The sequence below is a fragment of the Orbicella faveolata genome, unplaced genomic scaffold, assembly GCF_042242905.1.
Source record: "Orbicella faveolata isolate gen_17 unplaced genomic scaffold, um_ofav_v1 contig_26, whole genome shotgun sequence".
Classification (NCBI taxonomy): domain Eukaryota; kingdom Metazoa; phylum Cnidaria; class Anthozoa; order Scleractinia; family Merulinidae; genus Orbicella; species Orbicella faveolata.
Window position 1 is genome coordinate 7390001 of NW_028301554.1, and position 19471 is coordinate 7409471.

Below are 19471 nucleotides of genomic sequence, written 5' to 3' on the forward strand. Positions count from 1 at the left end.
GATCCCTATTGAGGGACGGGATGCATGATGAATACCAGCAAATCACTCTGAACACATAAATATAACTGAACACATTAATATACCTTAATTGTAATCTCTGATGAGGTACGAAGGACGCGTTTTCGACTTCTCAATCGCGTTTCATCTATGGTCACAACAGCGTCATACGGTAAATATGATTAGAAACCGGGTCTGATTGTTAACATAAAGTTTCCAAAGCAGGATCAAAATTTTGGTCTGAGTTCTTTCTTCGTGTTGAAAAAGTAGATCGAATGAAAACAGTTTACTAGATGATTATAAGCCTACTATGAATAACAAAGCTATAATCGTTTTATACTCACTAGTTTTGGTGAGTCAAAAGAGTGAAACCAAAACTAACACGCGTCAGTAACAGGACCTTTTCCTCTGAAAACTAGAGGCTCTAAGAGCGTTTACTCGGGCTTCGTACCACAGTATCAAATTGTACTTTACGAAAACGCGTAATTGACACAATAAAAGCAAATTAAAGAATCAGGATATTTTAGCACAAGAGTTCCGCTTAGATATCTACTATTCAAGTTGCTTCGTTGAGTATCCTCCTCATCCTATCGCAAGTTGCGAGTTTAAACCATTTTGGTTCAAGAATGAAGTACAACTGCCTTCGCATTGATGGAGAAGTTGTTTGCATAGAATTTTCGAGGTCTTTTTACAACTTATGGTTATTACTTTGTACATGCTGGCAGAAATTGTCCGAAGTTTGTTTGCTGGTCGTGGCGATCCGTGTAAATTGTGTAGCTGAACTGACATCTTTGCCGTGTTTCGATCTTAAACCCTCTTCAAGAGTCATATCTCCTTTGGAGAGCGAATAATCTTTTCGAGAGAGCCAAAATGAATCATGACAAGCTCCTTCGCGAAAACAACAGTCCTGTGACTAAGCTCAAGTTGCATTGCACATAATTTGCATAAACTTTCAAGTTGTGTATTTTGCGGATAACTTCCAAGAATTTGCGACCCTTAACGCAGTTTATGAAGAAATATTCAAGCTACATATCTTTCTTAAATCAAGGCAGGAGTATTTTTAAAGAGGACTCTCATTTATAAGGGAAGATGCGGCATTTTGTTTTGCTATTTATTTTAGTTTCATGCTTGTCTAGTTCATGTCGTCTAGTTCTCGCAACATGATTTTCTTTTGCAGTCAGACAGTTTTCTAAAAGAATGGATGTTACTAAAACTGGTAACGGGGAACGAGAGTCTGGGAACGAGTGTACAGCGGTAACCCGCGTGAAACCTCGACATGGCGGACAAACGAAAAGAAAAGGGAACAATTTGGGGAAATGTGAGTAAGTGTTACGGTTGTTAACGTGAGTTTCTACCGGCTGTGCCACCAGATCATGGCCCAGTACATGCTTGTTAGAGCAGAGTCCGATTGGTACTGGGATAAACAAAGCATGAAATGGCGCCTGGGGTGAAAATCGAATCGGTATTATCCTGTATTATCACAAGCTACGTCCGCCAATCAGTCAGGCCACAGTCTTTCTTACATAGAATTTCAAGCCTTCATAGTCTACTCATATCTTCTCACTTTGTGCGCAAGCTGTCATATCAATATTTAAAAATAGCAACACGCAGTATGATATCGAGGACAAGTGACATAACACACGAGCATCATTGATTGTGGCTCGTCCGCTGTCTTCGCATTCGGAAGCTAGAAAGGCGGCCTTTCCGAGATCGGCAAGTCAGCTGGCAAATCAGGTGAGCAGCAGATAAATAACCTGTGGCCTGGCCGCTTTGTTAAAGACAAAATATATGAAGAAACGAGCAAGGAATATTCCACAATAATGCTAACGTTGGTGACAGATGATCGCGGAAAAGCGACTGCATGACACTCGGTATGTTTTTAGATGACATGTTGTCACGTATCAGACGGAAAACAGTCTTTATTCTCTGTCTGCGTTTTGTACCCAGTCTGCAGTCTGCATTTTGTACCTAGTCTTCATTTTGTACCCGGTCTGCAGTCTGCATTTTGTACTGACCGATTGGGGTAGCATGTGATAATACCGATTCGATTTTCTCCCCAGGCGCTATTTCATGCTTTGTTTTACTCAGTACCATTTTGGACTTTGAGGCACAGCCGGTAGAAAGTAAAGTTTACAACCGTAACACTTCCTTACATTTCCCCAAAGTGTTCCCTTTTCTTTTCCTTTGTCCGCCATGTTGAATTCTTAGGGCTTAGGCGGGTTACCGCTGTACACTCGTTCCCAAACTCCCGTTCCCCGTTCCCCGTTCCCCGTTCCCCGTTCCCCGTTCCCCGTTCCCCGTTCCCCGTTACCAGTTTTAGTAACATCGTAAAAGAGTTGGCGATTGCTGAGACTGCTAAATATATTTGAACTACTAGTGAAATAACTGGCTAAACTATCGTGAATGCAGATTTTCGTTAGGACTTGGCAAGAACATTGGTTCGTCAATAATCCCAAACAATTCCCCGCACAATCGAAGGTTTAATTCTCCCGCACAGTGTGCCTCCAAATTAGCACGTTATTTTTTTTTTTCCTGCACTCTAATAGAAAGCCAACTAACTTGGAGGTAGGATATTTTATTCAGTTACCGAAAGTCTTATCTTTACAACTTTGCAGATCGACATATTTTACGCGGTGAAAGAAACAAGTCGGCATGTTTTTAATGAACTACGAGTCCAAAAACGTTTTCGTATTTAGCTCGTTTTATTGCAATATGATTTGTTTTACTGCAATGTTCTAAATAATAACAGCAGTAGCCACACGCCATCATTGACTGCCTGTTTTTTGCCAGTGTTTTCGTAGACTGAACTCATACCGCAATCGGCTCAGTTGTTATCTCACGAGAACGTTTCGAGCGTGAACTTTGCTTACCTGGCTGGCTTTCAAGCAATATAATTCGTGGACCGACCCTTTCTGAAAACGATCGACATCTTTGTATGTGAGATGAAAGTATAAGGCGCGATTCTTGCCAAAACTTTCTTCCCAAAACACCGCATTCTGTCACGAAGAGCGAGCAATGTCGGGTTTCTCGTCCCCAGTTTTTATGGTCTACGCATGGAACGCCTGAGACCATGACCCCCCTTTTGGCGACCAAAACGCTAGCATTTTAAGACTCGGGCTCTCCTACGGAAGCCCAGGCAATAAGCAAAAGGGAAGAAGTTAAGCGAATTATTACTGCACAGAACGGTGCTTCGAAGCAATCATTCGTGTTACTTTTAATAATAATCCGCGTGACTCACTATTGGCGCTTACAGCAGGAAGAAAATCAGTCACGCGATTCACGAAGTCTCTTCTAGTGTAAACTCTCGATCTCGTGTATAAGCATGCTATTAGTCACAAATAGCTTGCAGTTTATAAACTTACCGTGTATAGTTTTTCAGTCTTCTTATAAAGTGGAACCCAGAGTGGTAAAAACTGAAACAGCTCTTAGGGAGCTTCCTTGCAAGACAATAGGAGGTCCAATAGGAATTCTAAACAAATCAAAATTGAAACAAGTTTCAAACATTGTGCAAAACAATCAAATAAAATCATTCGAAAGTAGGTTACATTTTTTCCATTCCCATTCTTTGTTAAACAGTGACGGTAAAGTCCAATAGATTTCAAAATATATTGGGTTTTTGAACATAGCTAATAATCAGTGAAATGGTTATCAAGCTAGACAAAGTTCTTTGTTGCATATTGTTGTTCGCTCTTTGGCTTAACCGTGCATAAAACACAGTAGGTGTTAACTCAGTTCTGATTTATAGATTTACCAACAGAAACGTTTCGGTTATGTAACTAATGCATAGTGCATGATCGCAAAGCGATCTTGGACCTTTCAACAAAAATCTTGGCATCTTTGTTTGCTATTTTGAAGTTTCTCGGGCTAAAGAACCGCTCCAGTCTACTATTTAAGTATTTGTTGGCTGATAAATACAATTTACATTCCAAGCCTTCCTATCATAGACAGACTGACTTGCTCTAAAGAGAAATAAAGCAACTAATGAAAGCTACTTTTGCCATCGTTCTGTTGTAAAAGATGGAAGACCGTGAATTAAGTTTTCCTCAGTTTTCGCTTTATAATGCACTTTGCGCGATTTGGTCGATTTCAAACTCTCGTTTTCTCATGGTAACAGACATTAGAACTGACAGAGCCAAAAACTTTGTTATGTAACAGTAAACGATGGAGCTTGTAATTAATCATCACTTTGTGATTTTACGAATGTCCTGGCTATCAGAATCCAGCTATATATTATTCTAACTGATCGATAGAAGCCAGAGGATGCAAAGTTAATTAGAGTTGTACTTAACACGGCCGGCAGAACTTGCTTTGAAAGTGAAACTGCGAAAAACCGATTGAGGGGTTCTAAATATTTCGAGAAAACACTGATTATCATACTACGTCATGCATGGAAGCTTTATTTCGAAGTTTGTGGAGTATCATAACATAAGCTTGGTGGGAAGCGAGATAAATTGAAAATCAAGGCGGGATGTGCAATGCGGAATGCGGGGTGCGACATTCAGGATAACATATCTTGGCTTGAGCAGCATGTGTTCATTTCAACCAGAGAATGCGGGATAAATTTGATATTAGGGGACGGGATGTGAGATGAAAAACAGAAATTCACGTTACACAGTGACTAAGGAAATTAATTTATCTTTCGGGAATGTTTGGAAACACTAATGAGTTAAAGAGTAGGGGTTTATAAAACATGCCAATCGCATCATATATTAACACCGATTCAAATCAGTCTTTAACTACATGACGTCAGAGTTGAAAGTAGTTGGTGATTACAGTCGACATTACGGCTAAAAAATCTGCCAGTTTTTTCTTTTTGTTCAAAAAGTAGATCAACTGTGAACAGTTTACTTAATGATTTCAGTCTACTATGAATAACAAAGTTATAAAAAATATTGATTTATACTCACTGGTTTTGGTGGGTCGACCACAATGAAACCAAAATGAGTACGCGTCAATAACAGGACCTTTTCGTCTGAAAAGTAAAAGAGAAGGAAAAGTTAAGCCAATTATTGCTGGGCAAACGATGCTTCCAAACAATTATTCCCGTGACTTTATTTTTCGCGTGACTCAATAACAACTCTTACAACAAGAAGAATAACAGTCACACAATTCATGCAAACCTCTCCCAGTGTAAATTTAAAGTATTAAGAAATCGGCTATGCTTGTTAAATGCGCAGACAACGCTTTCAGTCATGCACAGACAGTCTACAGTTTATAAACTTACCGTGTCTAGTTTCTCAGTCTTCTGACGAAAATGAAACCAAAATTGATAGAAACTGAAACAACACTGGGGGTTTTCCCTGCAGGACAATAGGAGGTCCAACAGAAAGTTAAAACAATTTGAAATTGAAATATGTTTCAAACGTTCTGCAAAATAATCAAATAAAAAAAAAAATTGAAAGCAAATGGTATCTTTTTAGTCCCCATTTTTCGTTATAGCTTTCAAAGCAGATTGGGTTTTTGACCATAACTAATAATCAGTGAAATATTTATCAAGGTACTGAGACTAAGTTCTTTCTCGTATGTTGTTCGTTCTTTGTCTTAACCATGGATAAAACACAATAGGTGTTAAGTCAGTTTTGTCTTATAGATCAACCAACAGAAACGTTTCGGTTATCTAATTAATGCACTATTGAAGGATTGTTCACAGTTCTGGACCTTTCAACATAAATCTTGGCATCATTGTTTGCTCTTTTGAAGTTTCTCAGGCTTAGAAACCACTCCAGTTTACTATTAATTTAACTCCGTGTGGGCTGATTAAGAGAATTTACATTCCACGCTGGTTCCTGTCATAGACAAACTGACTTGCTCTGAAGAGAAATAAGACAACTAATGAAAGCTACTTTTGCCATCGTTTTGTTGTAAATATGGAAGGCCTTGAATTAACTTTTCGTCAGTAATTACTTTATAATGTACTTTGTACGATTTGATTGATTTCCAACTCCTTTTTTCGGTGGCAACAGACATCAGAACTGACAGAGCCACACACTTTTTTGTTTACTAGCAAACAATGGAGTTTGCAATTGATCATCACTTTATGGTTAAGATAGAAACTAGACGATGCAAAGTTAGCTAGAATTGTGCTTACCACGTCGGAACTTGCTTTGGAAAGTGAAACTACGAAAACCGCTCGAGGCGTTCTAGAAATTTCGAGAAAACACTGATTATCATAGTACGCCAAGCATGGAAAATGTATTTTGAAGTTTCTGGAGTGTCAAAACGTATGCTTGACAGGATGCGAGATAAGCTGAAAATCCTAGCGGGATGTGGGAAGCGGGATGCGGGATGAGAGCAGCACGTGTTGAGTTCAACCAGGAAATGCGGGATAAATTTGGAACTGATGGACGGGATGCGGGATGAAATAAAAGTTACGGTTACAAAGTGACTGGAGGAATTAATTTACCTTTTGTGAGTGCTCCGAGACACTAATGAGTTGAAAAGGAAGAGTTTTTTAAACAGATTGCCAATCGTGTTTCGGTCACACGAACGTCGCTACTTATAACTGGATTTGATTGGTCTTTAAATACATGAGTTAAAAGTAGTTAATGATTAGCTTCGACGTTGCGGTCACTAATTCTCTCAGGTTCAGACTTTGCATTGAAAAATGAAATTGACTGTGAACAGTTTACATCACTATTTCAGTCTGCCATGAATATGTTATAACTAAGCTAAAATCATCATTTATACTCACTAGCTTTGGTGAGTCACCAGAGTGAAACTAAAACCAATACGCGTCAATAACAGGACCTTTTCCCCTGAAAAGTAAGCAAAGAGGGAAAGTTAAGCAAATTGTTACTACTGAAAAACGGTGATTCCAAACAATCATTTCTGTGACTAAATTTTTCGCGTGACTCACTTTTGGCGCTTACAGCAGGAAGAAAATCAGTCACGCGATTCGTGACGTCTCTTCCAGTGTAAACTCTAGATCTTGTATATGTGCACGCAACTAGTCACAAATAGCGTACAGTTTATAAACTCACTGTGTTCGGTTTGTCAGTCTTCTCCTAAAAGCGGAGCGACTGTGAACAGTTAACGTGATGATTTCAGTCCAATATGTATAACAAAGCTAAGTCTGATTTGCACTCACCACTTTTGTTGAGTCACTCGGCTAGAATGAAACTACAACCAATATGCGCCGACAACGATAATATTTCCTGTAAAAATTGTTAAGAAGGAAAAGTTAAGAAGATTTTTACTCCACAACGGTATCTCCAAACAATAATTCGTTTGATTTATTTATCCGCGTGACTTACAGTGCTCAAAAACTGAAAAAAATCAGTCACTCGCGCGATTCATGAAAAATCTCTTTCAGTGTAAACTGAAACTATTAAACATCGCTTTGAAATACACGTTGTATGTGTATGAAACGGTATCAATCACGAACAGCTTAAAGTTTACAAACATACCGTGCTCAGTCTCTCGATCCTCGGACGAAATTAAATGAAAAGTGATAGAGACTGAAGAACAAAAACGAATGCAAATTAATAACAGTGGAATTTATTACTGATGGCAAAATCCAATGTTTTTTCAAGCATATTGCGTTGTTGACTATAGTTAATAGATTGAAATGATTATTAAGCCCGACAAAGTTCTTTGTTGTATGTTTTTGTTTTCATTTCGGTCTTGACCGTGCATTAAACACAATAAGTGATTATTTCTGTTTCACAGACTATATAACTCGAGTAAAAAGTTTCGGTTATGTGATTTATGCCTACTTAATGTCGTTGTTCCTAGCGAAAGTAAGTTAACCGTGGCGACTTGCAATTGAACCAGAGCTATTACTCAAATAGAAACAACTCGTGATGGCGTTAATGGGGGAACACTGCCTTGCGTTTGGTTAGCCCATGCGACTTCCGGCGATAGCGTGACAAAACAACCTCACTTATCTCCCCAGCACCACGAGCTGAATGACAGACAGCATGTGCAGGATCGGACAAGAGTATCGGTTAGCAAGCGACGTTCAAAGGCGATGAAAAAACAACAAGCTTGGGGGAAGTCGCTGCGCAGACTCAGAACTCAGAATGGACTCTGAACAATTTTCCGAGCTTTTATATGGAGACGCTCGTCTGCTTGTAAGCCAGTAGGAACGGCTGTACTACCGAACAGCTTACCCTAACACGTATAACATCTTAAACATGAACAGTGCTTTAATGCTTTGCACCAATGCTATGGTACGTTATAACGTTCAGAAGGTAAAGAAACTAGAATGTTTTAGGTTTAGCTACAATAAGGCTCACAGTTTGCTGACCTTTGAAATATAACTGCTCAATAGCTCTATAGAAAGTGATGCCGTCATGAACGGCTCATTGAGAACGTACGTCACGCTCCATTAACGATATTTTACTGGCGTGACAGTAAAATCTCATTATATATGATCGCAAAACGAAAGACTGTTTACTGTTGTGGACCTTCCAACATAAATCGTGGCATCTTTGTTTGCTCTTTAGAAGTTTGGCAAGTTTCTCCTCTTCTAACTATGAGTTGATTAATGAATAAAGTTTACATTCCTCGCCTTCTTTTCATAGAAACTAACTGACTTGCTCACAAGACAAATACGACAACTAAAGACGAATGGCTTTTGCCATCGTTCTGTTGTAATTCCTCATATTTGTTATCCGCGAGCACTCATTTCATAATTTAGTTTGCACAATCTCATTGATTTCCTTCTGCCGCCATCTCCTGGCAACAATATCAATTCACAGAGCTAAAAACTTTCCGTTTCTTACAGCAAACAATTGACTTTGGGGTTAATTATCACTGCATGATTGTTTGAAGGTCGTGGATATCATAATCGAGCTCTATATTATTCTAACTGGTTAAGATAGAAACCAGACGATGCAAAATGAAACCCCGAAAACCACTTGAGGAGTTCTCGATGTTTCGAGAAAACACTGATTGTCATAATACGTCATCCATGGAAGATCTATTTCGAAGTTTCTGGAGTGTCAAATCATAAACTTGGAGGAATATGCGAGATAAGCTGAAAATCATGGCGGGATGTGGAATGCGGGATGTGGGATTCGGGACAAAAATATTTTGGCTTGAGCAGCATGTGCCCATTTCAACCAGGAAGTGCGTTTAAATTTGATATTGAGGGACGGGATGCGGGATGAAAAACGGCAAATCACAGTTACTCAATGCCTGGAGAAATAAATTTACCTTTCGGGAGTGTTTGGAACACTAATGTTTCTAAAACATTTTTCAATCGTGTTTCAGTCACACCAGCGTCATTAACTATAGCTGGTTCAAATTAGCCTTTAATAACATGACGTTAAGAGTAGTCAGTGATTATGGTCGACGCTACGGCAACAAATTCTCCCAGGTTCTTTCTTTACATTCAAAAATTAGATCGACTGCAAACAGCTTACTTAATGTTTCAGTCTAATATGAATAACAAAGCTATTAAAACAATGATATATACTCACTAGTTTTGGTGAGTCGACCACAATGAAACCAAAATGACTATGCGTCAATAACAGGACCTTTTCCTCTGAAAAGTAGAAGAGAGAGAAAAGTTAATCGAATTATTACTGCGCAAACGATGCTTCCAAACAATTATTCGCGTGACTTAGTAATTGCTCTTACAAGAAAAAGAAATCAGCCACGCGATTCATGCAAACCTCTCCAAGTGTAAATTTAAAGTATTAAAAATCAGCTCTACTTATTATATGTGCTCACAACGCTATCGGTCATAGACAGTTCACAGTTTATAAACTTACCGTGTGCAGTTTCTTAATCTTCTGGTGAAAAGAAAACCAAAAGGGATACAAACTGAAATAAAACTAAGGGAGTTTCCTTGCAAGACAATAGGAGTTCAAACATTGATCATAACAATCAAATAAAATCACTCGAAAACAAGTTGCATGTTTCTATTCCCATTCTTTGTTAAATACTGACAGTAAAGTCCAATAGCTTTGAAAGTGTACTGGGTTTCTTAGCATTGATAATAAATGGAAATGGTTATTAAGCAAGACAAAGTTCTTTGTTGTATGTTGTTGTTCGCTCTTTGGAAGAGGAAGTAAAGTTAAACCAATTAGCACTGCGCAGACGATTCTTGCGGAAAATTATTCGCTGACTCACTAATACTTCTTAGAATATGAAGAAAATCAGTCACGTGATTCATAATTTGTTCCATGTACATCTAACTCTATCAGTCACAGACAGCTTGCTGTTTATAAACTTACCGTATTCAGTTTCTCGATCTTGTGATGAAAGTGAAAGCAAAAGTGAAAGAAACTGAAAAGACACTGTAAGAGTTTCCCCTGCAAAGCAGGTGGAAGTCAAGGAAAAATGCAAATTAAATTTTGTATTATTTTCAAACGCGGCTCAAACCAGTTGAACTAAAACAATTCTTCTAAAGTGTGTCATTAATTTTTTTGCTATCTCCATTTTTTGTCAACATACTAATGGGAAAGTCCAATAGCTTTAAAGGCAAATTGAACGTGCATCACTTCGTTTACAGAGGGATAAATGTTTCTGCCAAAATTGTTTCCAGTACATGGGAACCCCGCATTACGATCACCTCATTATGACGGCCAGCTTTTTTGTCTCGGTGAAACGGCCATACTTTTCTTTATAAGAAAACCCCGTTAATGCGGCCACCCCGTTAATACGGCCAACGACCACATTCTGATATTTCAATCGGGATAATCCTTGATAATTTTATCCCGTTTATACTGCCACTCAAACCAGTTATGTTCATCTTTCCATCGTTAATATGGTATGTAATGATTAAAGAACAGTTCTTTTTACAAGTGCAATTGTGATACATATGTTAAGACCTCACTCAATTTAGACCAGTCATGAAATTTGACCCTACCCGTTAATACAGCCAAATTTTCATGGACCGTTGATGACCGTATTAACAGAGTTCCACTGTAAAATAGCAAGAAATAAAAGAAATTCCGTAGTGTCTTCGGAATTTCTTTTCTTTCTCGTGATTACGATAACTAAGCTCACCTGAACGTGTCACCCATTACAAAAAGAGGAACAGTGCAAAGCTTTAATTTAATAATGTTGACAGTCTCATGGCTAACAATGTTGTTTTGGAAGACCTGAACCATACTGCTAATCTGTGTGTAATCTGTGTCTAATCTGTGCAGTGGCTGTCGAATCGACTTTGTAGAAAGTTCGCTTGTCTTATCCTACGAAACAGCATTTACAGTGAAACCTGTATTAAGCGGACCCCATATCAAGTGGAAACCCTCTATTAAGTCGACACTAGCTGAAGTCCCAAAATTTTCATCCCACATTCACTGCAAAAAAACCCTGCATTCAGCGGACACCTCTGTTAAGCGGACGCGGACACCAAGTTGCACAAAACCAGCAACGAGCTGACACTTCGAGAGCTTTTTACTTCTAGAGGTCTAGCTGAGACTCTTTTAACATTGTTCAGCGATGTCGTTTTAAAGCTAAGCGATTATTCCAGTTTGATGCATTTACTGACTGAGCATTGTTCTATGAGCAATGTTTGATCTTACACTGTGGTACACTGTGCTATAAAAGAGTTACTAGTTAACTATTATCGCACGACATATTAGAACCTGTTTTGAACGGACACCCTGTATTAAGCGGACGCTAATGAGGGTCCTAAAGGTGTGCACTAAATACAGCTTTCACTGCAGTTAATTTCACTTCCAAAAAATTGTAAATCATAAACCGTTTTAATTCGTACAGAAGTACGGTAAATTAATTAAGCCCAGGTTAGGGAATGCAGCACCTTCCACAATAAACAAAGTTTTGCTTCTTGCACACAAGTTATGAAGAACTTTTAAATGATATCCTCCTACTGTAAAGTAATTTGTACTCACCAGTCTGTTCAGAACAACAGGATGAATCCAAAATCAAACCGCGTCAACAACAGTAACTGTTTCAATAATAAAAAAGAAGAAGTTAAGCAGATTGTATATCGAAATGCGTTACTTTTAGCGAGCATTCATTCGCGTGACTATATTTTCTTGCGTGACTCATTGTTAGAGCTCGCAACCCAAATAACATTTGTCACGCTATACATGCAAATTTCTTCCACAGGAAATGATTTAATAGTATTTAATATTGACTTTTCTGGCAGAGCTAAAGCTCATGTTTTGAAGTACGATGTAAATTTACGGTGTTTAGTTACACTATCTTGACATCAAAGGGAAACCACCACTAAGAAACTGAAATAAGAGTGAGGGAATTCCCCTGCAAGATAAAGGCAGACAATGACCAACACAAATAAAATAGCTGGAAGACAGCTAAATAAAAGAGTAATTCTAATAAGTATTACATTCTTTGCTCTCTTTAGTTTTCATATGCAGACGAGATAGCCCAAATTTCAAGGAAACAGATGATCGTATCACGCATGCGTTTGTGGGTATCCGGGATGTGAGTTTAAAAAAGGGTACGGGGTAAAAATACCTTGGTGGAAAGATAATATCCTCTTTTCGGCGAGCTGGAGGCGCGACTCTTTTAGAGTTCATGGTAAGATACAGAAGAATAATATAGAAAACAGAAAATCGCATTTTCTCTGTTAACTCTAAAGTTTCAGTGAAGTGATTTCCAAGGAGCGCGCATTAGCTCAATGACCACGAAATACCCCTCTAGAGGCCACAAAAAAAACAAAGATACAAACAATCAAACAAACAAAACAAAACAAAACAAAAATATTACTACTACTACTACTACTGTTCAGAGTTCATTCGTTATCCTACGTTGCCTCGTTTGATTTGTTGCGACCCCCAAATTATCAATCGAAGAAAATCCAACTTATATTTGTCGAGCTCATTCAAGATATATGCGAACGATTTAATTCGAGGTTGATTGGTTCGTGATGTTGCTAGAGCAAAACATGCCAAATTTGTATTAGTTATCGTCCTTACAGTGAGGCCAGTATGTGTACAGCATTTCGTAACTGAAAGAAGCCCGTTCTGTGACAGAGTTAGGTTCTACTTTAAGGGCGTAGCTTAGGGAGGGGGGTTCTAAGGTGTCCGTGACTCCCCCTTTTGTAAGCCTTTTTTAAGGAAACAACCTACAACAGGTGGCAAAAACGACATGACAATCTGGTGAGTACTGTCACTTTGACACAGTGTGACTTCCCCCCACCCCCCATTTGAAAAATCCTGGTGGAGATGATCAACGTCTTTGTAAAGTGACTATCATAGAGGTGTGTTCTTGATCCATTGCAGTCTTATCTCAACCCTAAATGTATTCCATAACAGGTTGGTAGGGACATGAGGCATTAGCTAAAGCAGGTCACTAATAGAGCACTAGCAGTGCTGGCAAAAGCATTTGATTCGGGATATCGAGACCATAAACACTAGGCCATACAATTATATGAGGAGGTTTTCGGGATATCCCGAATAAGCGAGATCGATATGGTAACTGTTAACAGTGGAAGCCGAAATTATACAATGTTAGAAACAAAATATAATTACGACTAACTTACCGTTGCGCAGCAGACTGTGTACAGCCGTTTGCTCTCCTTAAGAAAAATTGCAGAGGGGCGTCTAGGTGACATTGTTACAGTATAGCGTGCTGTTCGCATAAATTATGGTTCCACAAAAATATTTCAGTTTCAAATTATCTGACATCACAAGAGGAAAGAGAAACAAAATACGAAAAAGACATTGCCGTATGCACGTGCACTTTGACTGATAAAGCCATTTATGACCTCTGCTAAGGAAATCACAGAACAAACAAGCTTCAAGTTCGAATTCAGCCTTCCCTGTGTTTTCTTTTTATGAATGTGGTAACGAGTTATTATTGTCAAGTGAGAGGACAAACAATACAAGATTAGCTGCTTACCATAGTGGAACTTCCTTTGAAAACTGAAAACTACGAAGCATTCCCGTGAGAAACGTATTTTGTACTTTTGTGCGAGCGAAACTGATCTCTTAGGGAATACGTTATTAGCTCACGAAACACAAAATGCACCTAAAGAGCCCAAACAAAATAAAACTGACTGGTCAGATTTTATTCCTCGTAGTTCTAAGTGCCTCCCCCACCCCCTCCAGGAAGGTATCGGAAGGAGAACTCAGTGTATTGTCCTCTTGGGTCGGGAAATGGACAATTTCTTCCTTACCTAACTATAATAAAAGGTGTGTTATCGATTTATTGCAGTCTATTGGCTCAAGCCTGAAGTCGGGAAGGATGTGTAGTAATAACTTAAGCTAGCGAAGGCAGCTCAAATATCCTCTTCTGGCAGATTACTGCTAGGAAAGGTTTTCGTTCGAGACCTTCCTGCTTTAACCAAGACGCAATAAAATTAACTGGGACGTTTTCGTGATATCCCGAATAAACACGATGGATATGGTAAAATGTCATTAGCCGAAGCCGACAACAATGACTTACTTACCGTTGCGCAGTGGTTTGTATACAGCCGTCCATTCTCCTCAAGAAAACTGCAGAAGCGTGTTTGTGTGTTGCTGTTAATAATTCTGTTGCTCACTCAAATTATTCATCCGTAAAACTATTTCAGTTTGCCAGCATCTGACGTCATAAGCGGAACAACAAAATAAATGATATTGCTGTCTGCACGTGATTTTTGCTTTCGGCCGTTTATGACCTTTTCTATGTTTACCGATATAAAAAACCAGACCGCTCGGAATAATTTCGTCATGACCAATATGGTTTGATACTTCAGTTAATCAATCTTTTAAATGCCAAAGTATTAAAAGACAATCTCATATACAGGGTCACCGCCAGTAAATTTACTATTTGTGTCAGTCTGTTGATGATATCCGTCGTCATTCCTGTTGTAACAGGCCTTGAAGTCACAGAACCAAACAGCTTGGAGTTTGCTATTAGTCTCGAGTACATTCAATTGATAATTGGTTAAGAAAAGACCAAAAAATAAAGGATAACTTTTACCTACCACAGGGAATTTCACATCGGAAAGGGTCGACAGTGAATTCTATGAAACACTCAGGAAAAAGGATGATATATATTTCGCAGGGGTTTGGTGGAATGCGCGATGGGTTTGAACAAGAGGCGAGATCCGAAATATGACACTTCTTCGTAAAAACATAGTATGCACTCTTTAATAATTAATGGCGGGATACGCATTGACAAACAGCAAATTGCGAATCGTTTCTTAATTCCACGGTGTTACTAAAATGAACTGTGAGGAGTGGATTTTGTCTAAAGCGGCAGGAAATACGCCTCGAGAGGCCGTCTAAAGAAATTGTCCTGATATTTTTTCTTCTCGTCATATTTAGTATTTTCGTCCTTCCGGCAGCTTAATGTAATACGCGGTTTTGAAGTTATCAAGATCGAACAAAATCGAAAGAAGTTTTAATGGAGCTAAATCAAACTATATAAGAACGATTCAATTCGTGTTTGCGGTACGTAATATTGTTTTTGTTTTTGTTTTTGTTTTTGTTTTTGTTCTTCCGTACAGGAAGGACAGTATTTATAGAACATCTGTTTGTGGCGAAGAGAAACCTCTGTCCAGGATCAACCTGTTATGATTAAGGTGTTCACTTCTACTTGGGGTGGATTGATTCATTGCAGTCTACTCCCAACTCTGAATGTGGTAAATTCGAAAAACTGGTTAAGAGGGAAATAAAGCATTTGCTTATGTGGGTCACTGGAACAATCTGCTACCAAATTATTGGTGCCAAGAGCATTTGATTTAGGACCTCAAGGTAATAGCCACTAGGCCATACAACTATACGAGGAGGCTTTTTTCGATATCCCGAATGAGCAAAATTGGTATGGTAATTTTTATCAGTCGAACTTGTAATCAAATATTGTTTTAAACAAAATAATGAGTAACTTACCGTTGCACAGTGGTCTGTGTTCAGCCGTCCGCTTTCCTCAAGAAAAATTGCACAGAGACTTCCGCGTGTCACTGTTCATAATAGGGTCGCTCGTGTAATTAACATTCATAAAAAAATATCAGTTTCACAGCATCTGACGTGCCAAGTGAAGACAAAAACGAAATTGTTGGGTTCACGTGATTTTGTCATAAGGCCGTTTGTGACATTTGAGCATGTTCACAGATATTCACGCAATGATTGCTCAACAAGAAACTGAAATGATATTGAGTTACTTCCCCTGCGACTAGAGGAAAAAAACTATCTAGGGTGTGTTACATCTTTTCCTATCTGACATGCTTTAAAGACAGAGGGCGACCTTAGAAGAACTTAGCCTGCGAGCAATGCGAGCAATGCGATCCGGCTGGTGAAGAGGCGCAAAGTTTACTTTCTCGTGTCGCGGCTTCGCTTCCGGATTTCTCGCTCGCTGCTATGCCACGCGCCCTTGTGCTCCAACGTGAGCTCGCTCGCAGGCTAAGAAGAATTTAGCTGATGTCGTTCGATCTTTTTTAATTCTTCATGCGCATGATTAAGACGCGAGAGAATGTGAATTTACCAACTATGTCAGTCACTTTATAATAAACTCTCCACGATCGATGCGATCGATGCATTCTTCCTAATTTCCATTGTAACAGACCACGACATCACAGACTCAAACAGCTTCGAGTTAGCCATAAGTCTTCGTTTTCGGTTTTTATGAATGTCACAGCTCTACATTATTGTCAACGGAGAGGGTAAACAATACCATTTTAGCTACTTACTACAGTAGGTTCCCTTTGAAAAGTGAAAAGTACGAATTGCAGGTTCGGGTGTTTCCAGAAATTCCAAGAAAACAGCTGATCATAAAGTGCGGTTTAAAAAATTTGTTTAGAGAGTTTGTGAAGTTTACAGAGGAAGAACGTTTTTCAGTTTTCTCTTCCGCATTCCGCCATTAACTTATTTAAAATCTCCCGCATCCCGCCTGCGTAATGTATTTTCACGCATGCTTGATGGGTACGCCTGGAAATGCCCTACAAAATAAAGCAATTCCGATTTCATTCGTCGCTATCCTCAGTGCCTCCCTCCCCTGGTAGGGTAACTTGGTACTCGCGAGTGTAAAATCTTTGATGCACTTTGGAAAACCAAGTTATCAATCGAGGAAATTCGAACGAAGTTTTACTGGAGCTACTGTCAATCAAGCTATATCAGAACGATTGAATTTGACTTTGATTGGTATGTAATGCTTCTCCTACAAAACATCCCACCAACTGTTGTTGTTTTTCTTTGTACAATAAGGCTAGTATAAATATACACATTTGTTTGTATTAGAGAGTTGTTTTCGTTATGGGATAGCGTAAAGTCCTACTTCGACAATTTCGGCAGGAGCATGACGCATGTGCTAAAGCAGGTCAGTAATAGAATTCTAGCAGATTACTCCTGGCAGGAGTTTTGATTCTTGGACTTACCGGCCTATTAGAGGAGGTTTTTGTAGTATCCGGAATAATTAATGACAAATGTTATCAGTAGCAGTTTATATTTTATGGCAAGGTAGTTATTAAGCAGATCTCAGCGTTCTGTTTCGTTCTTTCTGGGTCGGGATTTTGCCATAAGAACCGTGTCCATGGAAACGGTCATAACACGTGTATTTTCTGTTTTTTGAAAGAACGTCCCGGTGGTCATATAATAAACTACTTAATGTCGAGGAAAGGTTGTTGTCATCCATCGTGGTAGATGCAATAATAAAGTGTATTATCGTTTGTCTCACGTTGTAGTCACTTGAGATGTAGATCGCGACGTTTCGACTGCTTACTGCTAGTCTTCTTCAGGCGATAAGGTCGACTGATTGCACGGTACCATTTATATCACAAAAGTCGGCTGTGATTGGTGCATTTCGATCCTCCTATTGTTCCATTGTTCCGGCGAGTAGCTGTTCCGTCAGCGGTCCGCTGTTGTACCGTTCTCCCGTTGTTGTGTTTCTTGATCGTGGGTATCCATGCTTCAGGAATTTCAATTCCACTATCCCTGTTGATGTTATTAGGGTGAAGTCTTATGTGAATAGCTTCCTTCACCCTACGTGTGTACCAGTGAGGATCTCGATCAATAAACTTGACATCATTGCAGATAGGATAGTGGCCGGTCTCGTGGGTGTGTTCAGAAACGTTGGAGGTCTGGGTACGGGCGAGTCGTATATCCCTGTCGTGTTCTTTGATGCTCTCCTGCAAAGATCTCCCTGTTTCCCCGATGTAGACTTTGCCGCACTCACAGGGAATCCTGTAGACAACACCATCTTGTTTAGCCGGGTTGACAGTGTCCTTTGGTCGCACTAAGTGTGACCGAGGTGTCGTGTCGGACTTAAAGACGGTGCGAATGCCTTGTTGTTCTAGGCAACAAAGGTGTCAACACCTTTACGTAGGACCTGTCTGCTTTCTTGGCTAACGTATTATCTCCTCTTGCAGGTAACTCGAACTTCGCAGTGAAGAACTCAACTGACTTCGCCTCCACTATCGCCAGTGAAGAGATTCAGGACCACAAGATCATGGTGTCTTTCGACGTAGAGTCACTGTTTACCAACGTACTGATCGAGGGCGCCGTACAAGCCGCGCTACAAAAAATGGAGAACGACGCAGGCCTGGCTGACCGCACGACACTTACACCAGTTCAAATCGCGGACCTCTTGGATTTCGTATTAAGATCTACGTACTTCCAGTACAACGGATCGATTTACGAACAACGAGACGGCGCAGCCATGGGGAGCCCTGTATCCGCTGTTATTGCTAATCTCTACATGGAGATATTTGAAGAACAAGCAATAGAGTCCGCACCTTGCAAGCCTAAGATCTGGAAACGCTACGTAGACGATACTTTCACCATCCTGGATCGGGATAGAGTTGATGTCTTCCTGCAACACCTGAACAGTCAATAACCATCAATCCTTTTCACCATGGAGATCAAGAACAACAGCAAGATCGCCTTTCTCGACACGTCAGTTTACAGAGAACCTGATAGCCGCCTTACCACCAGTGTCCACAGGAAACCAACACATACTGATCAGTACCTAGCGTATGATTCACACCACCCTCAGTCAGTAAAGCGCGGTATTGTGAAGTGTCTGTACGACCGGGTTAAACGTCTCGTGACCAAACCATCAGTAATCGCTGGAGAGAAGAAACATCTGTCATCTGTACTTGTTTCTAACGGATATCCCTCCTCTTTTGTACAGAAGATCACAAAGGCGCGAAGAACCCCAAGAAGAGAGCCTGTCGATAATACACTTTATTAATAAACTACTTACTAACCTAGCTTGCTCGAGCCGTACTGGGGAATATTGGCCTTCGCGCGGTCGTTATCGTATGGACCTCGCTTCGCTCTGTCCGTAATGCAACGACCTTGGGCCATTATTCCCCAGTACGGTGTAAGTAAGCTAGGTTAGTAACAGGTTAATAGTTTACATTGTTTCTAAGAAATGATCCTCTTAATTACCGTTGCGGAAAATACAATATAGAAAAATTTATAATTTTTTGTGTGCAAATATACAAGATACTCAGATACCGCGCGTTAACTCCCTGAAATCATGCCCTTGATCCCGGCATGCATTTACTTAGCTGCTGCAGATTAGTGAAGGCAAACCAGGAATGCATGGTTTCCAGTCTGGACTACAGCTCTGAACCGATAAGAAAGGGGATAGTGAGTAAACTGTG

General features: G+C 39.7%; 2 long non-coding RNA genes across 3 annotated transcripts in view; both read right to left on the minus strand.

The window, feature by feature from the left end:
- LOC149107934 (uncharacterized) overlaps positions 1-6901 on the minus strand; it is a 9442-nt gene extending 2541 nt beyond the window's left edge. Inside the window, exons 1-5 of one of the 2 annotated variants that reach the window (XR_016209142.1) lie at positions 6689-6901; positions 6086-6137; positions 5222-5297; positions 4905-4969; positions 3360-3466 (exon numbers count right to left, since the gene is read on the minus strand). This is a non-coding gene — a long non-coding RNA (uncharacterized LOC149107934). Of the gene's footprint in view, positions 1-3359; positions 3467-4904; positions 4970-5221; positions 5387-6085; positions 6138-6688 lie in introns of those variants that run through there. The other variant, XR_016209141.1, reaches the window with a different exon arrangement.
- A 330-nt stretch (positions 6902-7231) lies between these two features.
- On the minus strand, positions 7232-18174 carry LOC149107935 (uncharacterized). The gene is made up of 4 exons (XR_016209153.1): positions 15759-18174; positions 10182-11863; positions 9423-9487; positions 7232-7454 (listed from the first exon to the last, which is right to left on the minus strand). It is a non-coding gene; the product is annotated as an uncharacterized LOC149107935 (long non-coding RNA).
- Between the last annotated feature and the right edge of the window lie 1297 nt (positions 18175-19471).